This window comes from Gadus morhua, chromosome 11, assembly GCF_902167405.1.
Source record: "Gadus morhua chromosome 11, gadMor3.0, whole genome shotgun sequence".
NCBI classification, from domain to species: Eukaryota; Metazoa; Chordata; class Actinopteri; order Gadiformes; family Gadidae; genus Gadus; species Gadus morhua.
Window position 1 is genome coordinate 18,072,836 of NC_044058.1, and position 6,000 is coordinate 18,078,835.

General features: G+C 46.1%; 1 protein-coding gene across 1 annotated transcript in view; it reads left to right on the forward strand.

Moving 5' to 3' along the window:
* The window catches only part of tsnare1 (T-SNARE Domain Containing 1), a 56,546-nt gene that overhangs the window by 19,113 nt on the left and 31,433 nt on the right, over window positions 1–6,000 (forward strand). The gene's annotated exons all lie outside the window — the stretch shown is intronic.

Below are 6,000 nucleotides of genomic sequence, written 5' to 3' on the forward strand. Positions count from 1 at the left end.
TAAATACACCCTATTTAAGAAATGTATGGCATGTTTTCGACCGCTGAGAGGTAGCGGCTCTAGCGTAGCCTAATGGATTGGTATAAGACCCGAACGTGAATCCGTGTATGGTTCTTTTTATTTTTTTCTGATTTTGTTTTAAATCGGAATATTCAAAGAACGAACCATACACGGATTGAATCGAAGACGAAATTGTTGTTGTTGTGTTTGAAACTGGCGCGAGGGTTCTTCTGCGCGCCTAACCTGACGCTTGATCATTGTGTGGTGGTTCAACGCGTCAACGCGCCAACGCAGCCAGATGAGTCCATGTCCATGCAAGTGAACGGAGCGTTCCCTCTTCGTCATAACTATCAAACCAAACATCCTTCACATTCACCGAGCGAACATTATGAAAGTAAAATGCACATTTCTCGCTAAAAATGTTTCCATAAACGCATTTAATGGCGTAACTATGTTACTATTTCCACCCAGAATAAAGAAAGATGTCGGCCGTATGCTTCTGTCCAAGCTCACTAGCGGAGACGTTTGCAGTGACGTCATGACGTTGCTCACGCCGGCTCCATGGCTGGCTCTGGCCGGTGTGAAACCAACCGGTTCTTAACTGGGGTAAGGCTGGAACCAGTTTGGAACTGGCTCTAGCACCAGCCCGGAACTGGCTCTCGGTTCTTTTTGGTGTGAAAGCGGCAACAGATGTGGTGCCAGCACGGCCTTGAAAATATGGGTTCAAGTTCGAAATAAGCACAAAAATATAATTCCATAAGCTTTAGTGAATAAGTATTCCATTTGCATGAGAATTAGGACTTTTTAAGCTTCACATAAATTTGCATCACTTGGGAGTCAAACCCCCCGCGCAGAAATTCAAGACTGACGCGCTACCTCCACTCTAGCACACTGTCACGGAGACACAATGCGCAACAGTAATTATTGTCTACATAAGGTCCAAAAGGACGATCAAATAACGAACACCCTCTGATGAGAATCTGTATCTCTCATGAAGAACCCCAATTTCCTTGTTTGCACAATGACAATAAAGTCTGAAATCTGAATATCGTCAGACAATGCCAAGGGATCGGTTCTGTCCCGTAAAACCCTCTGTCTCCGGAGAGGCGCCTGTACGATAAGTGCGCCGGGGTCCACGGGAACACCCACAAATGGTGACGCCATTGTCAGAGGAGGGGCTAGGAAGCTGCGCACGCCGATTTAAGTAGCCGATCTCCGGCTAGACTAAGCTGAAAAACTGCTCCCGACCAGGTTTGGTTGCGAGCATAAGTCACCATGGTGATACAGCGACGCTAAAAGAGATCTACTTTCGTGGTACAACTAACCCAGGCTTGGAGCTCAACATACCTCGCTAACCCTCTAAGCGAGCTTCGTGGTACAGGGCCCAGGAAAGAGATGCCCTGATTCGGGGCGGTTTAGAATTGAAATGGTCTCATACAGAGGCAGGATTAGTAAACCCCAAAACAGATATTCTCACAGACCATTTCACAAACTAATAGCTCATTTCTAACCAAATTGCCCTCAAATAATAGCTCTGACATCTTACCTACAGCCACTTTAAGTATTCTTGCTCTTTGCACTATGAATAGAGCTCAACAATGAAATACTCTGTTGTTGTTGTTGTTGTTGTTGTTGTTGTTGTTGTTGTTGTTGTTGTTGTTGTTGTTGTTGTTTTTGTTTTTGTTGTTGTTGTTGTGTCAGCAATTACAACTCCTTTACCTTAACCTATGTATACCGCTTGCCTTGGCTTCTAGATTTTTGGTGCAGGTGAAAAGGATACAGTTTGTGTATTTCCATGAAAGAACACAAACTGCATTAGTACACAATACAAGGACAGGAACACATATGTATGTATAATATCTATACATATATTTACATTTATAAATACATTATCCATTGGAAAAAAAACATGACACGCAAACAGGTGGATCTATAATAGCTGCCTTGCCTGATCATAGTCCTTAACAGTCCCCAATGTCAACTGTCACCTCATCCCCCCCCCCCCCCCCCCCCCATTCTCGATATAGCAGAGATCTAACCAATCCTGACCACGGATCGCGTTTACCATTTATCTTCCTTTAGTTTGCCTGCGATTGTGTCCCACCCTGATCGAGTCACCGCATTGGCAGTAATCACGGTAGAGGCGGTGATTTGGTTAGAGACATGGGGGAGGTTGAGGCTATCGACTGTGACCAGGGATGAGGGCAGCTGATGGGCACTGAGTGGCCAAAGTAGGGCTGGGGCTCGAATGCCACGCATGGATCAATGGGCCAAGCGGGACTGGATCAATCCACAGAGCTCTGGAGTCAAACCAATAGTTACCAGGGCATGTAGCACTGTCTGCCTGCCTGTCTAAGATAAGCCTCTGAGTGATGTACGTGATCTCCTGGCATCCTGTCTGCACCCCAGCCAGCATGCCATTAGTAATCACTTCATGGTTTGACCAAACATCAACAAAAAAATTCTCCCTAGTTGAAACAAATCATAATCGCTCCATCTGCCAGACATGCATCTGTTTTGTCTTTGGAATGGTAAATGGACAGGTCGGATTTGCATCAGAGCGTTTGCGTCAATGATTCTCAAATAGTTATTGGGTATTTCTGGCGAGCCGTTGTGAGGGAGAGATCCACCTACTTGTACAGAACAATAAAAATCTTGTGACAGCCTCTTTACGCACTTGGCAATGAATCAGCAGCAACAAGTGATGCATAACTCCCTGTTTTTCACCTGGTGCATCACTGACTGAATTATCTTTATTTAGACCCTCATTCCCTGAAACTTTAATTAGCAGCATCAAACAAACATTTGAATGGGGATTCTGGGCAGAAAAAGCCTTCAAACAACAAACTTAGCCGGAAGGCTTCCGGTGACGTGCCTTATGAAATCATTTCACTTTTCGGGTGGGAATCACACTGTTTATAGCTGTTTTTCGTTGGCTAAGCCAGCTCATTGTCAGGCGCGACATTTTCTTTGGGCAACATTTTCTATCTCAATTGCGCAAAGCTCACTCACAGCATTTCGCAATGAGCGCCGTGTGGAAAAATGGTGTGTTACATTAAACTCCCGAGAAATTGCTGCTTCCAAATTGCCCTGGATGCGTCCGAAGCCCGTTGAAATACGAGCAAGTATTACCGGGGAAAATAACTTAATGGAGATTCTACCTTTCCGGCGTGCGGCTGCTCTTCAGCTGCCAGGGATGTGATAGTACGGCAGACAAAGGAGAACGCCCCCAGACGCATCAGTAGTGGGGAAAGCGGGGGAAAACAGAAGTGGTGCGGGCCTCCGCTCCGTAAAAATACACACGCATGTGTATTTGTGCGTGCGGGAATGCATTGTGTATGCATGCGTGTGTGCGTTTGTCCGTAATTATGCGTCTGCCGGTAATTGCGTGCATGTGCGTGCCTGTGTAGTCTTAATGATCAAACACTACAGGCACATTTCTTTAATGGAATATGTACACTCAAGGGTCGTCATAACAATTATATCTATTATTACACAGTGTCTTCATCTCCGTGGTGTGTTTCACACTGGCAGTACACTGCCCCTCGTGCTCAACATATGTGCAATCTTCTCAAGCACGACCCCTTGGAATTTAGCCTGCTGTTCCTTTTTTCCTCGCCTTTTTCTCCCTCCCACTTCAAGACAACGACGCAGCCACTGCCCTTGAGGAAATTGCGACGGAAGTTCCTGATTAAGTTCTCTCTGATTTGAGAGTATAATTGAACAGAGATGCTGAAAGCCCATTTTTGAGGAACCAACAAGCTTGTTGTCGGTGGGGGCCAAGCTGTTACACCCTCCCTGCTGGGTTGTGGGTACGGCTCTCATTACAACAGGGAAGACCATGGCCACGTAGAATCCCTTGTTCAGCACTTATGAAGGGAAAAGAGAAAAAAAAAATCTGAATTCTGGGAGCACCACCGTTGTGGAGATTCGACGGCAAGTATTAGAAAAGAACGGCCAACTGATTTTCCTACTTACCCTTTAACTTTTTTAGCTGGGACCATGTTTTGTTTTCTTCTCAGTTTAGCTTTTGAAACACACCCAGCCCTTTAGGCATTCACAGCGGCTCGCCAGTGTCATGCCAGTTCATTGGACCCCCACTCGGGCCAGGACAACCTTGTGGGGACTCAGGGGCACAAAAGTAATCATTATATCAGGCACACTGCTAAACGTGCAGCAGAGTGAGGATGACAGAGAGAGAGGGGGGGAGGGACGGAGAAAAAAGAGGGAAATAGAGCCAGAGGGCGACGGGGCGAAAGAGAGGATTGGAGGGAGGGAGACAGAGGGATGCAAAATTGAGAAAGAGAACAGGAGAGAAATGATACCTTTTTTTTTCTTCATGATGACCAGCCTTTTTAAAATTGATGAAGCTGAAAAAGTATACCTGACAATGAGAATGATGAACAGGGAGCAAAGCATTGATGCGTGTGTGTGTGAGATTATTATTTAAATGTTGACACTAATGCTGACATATATGCAATAGGCTATTGTTTGCTGAGACACAGTCTGGGTACTTTATGCTTTAATTATTCTGAAGAAAGAAGCAAATTCCAAAAAAAGCACAGTTCTCTACCACATATAATGTGGTAGAGAAAAGATTATCCCCCATTTTGGAGTCAAATGAAAATAAGAGTCCTGTCAATTCACCCACCTAGGAAATGGGGCTCTTTTAAGGTATGGGAATCAAACCAACAACCTGGCTAATGTCTGAAACGCTAGGGGCCTTTTGTAAGACAGTATACAAACACAGTGACAACTCACACATGCACACACTCTCTCCCTTCTACATGCAGGCGAAACATGTTCCATAGATGGAATCCTATAATGAATGTCAAAGTCAATGGCATCAATCACAGTAAATGAGAAGGCTGGGGAGCGTACGTGTCAAAGGTGGCAGTGTGGAGATAACATTTAAAAGGTACTAAAGGTCATTCAATTGAGAAATTACCCATTGACTAATGTATCACAATCTTGTAATGCTACACGTTTCGCTGCATGCAATCATTTTATTACTTGGACGATTTGTCAATGCAGCTCTGTGAATCAAGCTAATGACAATTGATACAGACCACGTCCCTTCCAACAGCTCGCGGTTCTGCCCACCTCATAAACATCCCTCGTTGGATTCCCCCTCCCCGAAATCGCTTGTTTCTCTGCTCCTCTTCGTGTAAGTCTGTCTTCTGTCAACTCTCTGTCTGTCTCTCTGTCTCTCTGTCCGTCCGTCCGTCCGTCTGTCCGTCCGTCCGTCCGTCCGTCCGTCCGTCCGTCCGTCCGTCCCTCTCTCTCTCTCTCTCTCTCTCTCTCTCTCTCTCTCTCTCTCTCTCTCTCTCTCTCTCTCTCTCTCTCTAGCACTTGTTTCCTTTCTCTCTCTCCCCATTGCTGTTGTTGCTAATATCATTTGGACCTTCTCGGGCCACCGGTCAGAGTCGATTGGATTCAATTGGGGGGTGGTTTGTGTGGGTTAGGCTGACCAGTGTCCACGTGCCTGCTCATGTGTTTTTAAGCGTGTTCACACACCACAGGGTACGGGCTGGGACCTTTTTATGACAAAGCCATCTCAGTGGGCTGTAATGGCTCCTGGACCATTAAACCCCTAAATGTCGGCGAAACGTGACTGCATGAACATGTTTGGTTTGACCGGTGGACGGAAGGGGAGGGAGTGTGTGTGTGTGTGTGTGTGTGTGTGTGTGTGTGTGTGTGTGTGTGTGTGTGTGTGTGTGTGTGTGTGTGTGTGTGTGTGTGGGGGGTGTTCCATTTCAATGGTCCAGCAGGAGTCGTCATGTCCCTTTCTCCTCATCTTCCTCCTCTCCTTCCTCCTGTTTCCCCTCCTTCTTTCTCTCTCCTCAATCTCATGTCCCCCCTCATCTTTCCATCTCTCCATCCTGCCCCCTTCCCCTCCTCATCCTTTCTTCATAAGCTCCCTGCTCCTGGAATCCTTCTGCCGTCTAGATGACTAACAACTACCCCACTCCCTCAAACCCCCACATTTCATTAAAGTTC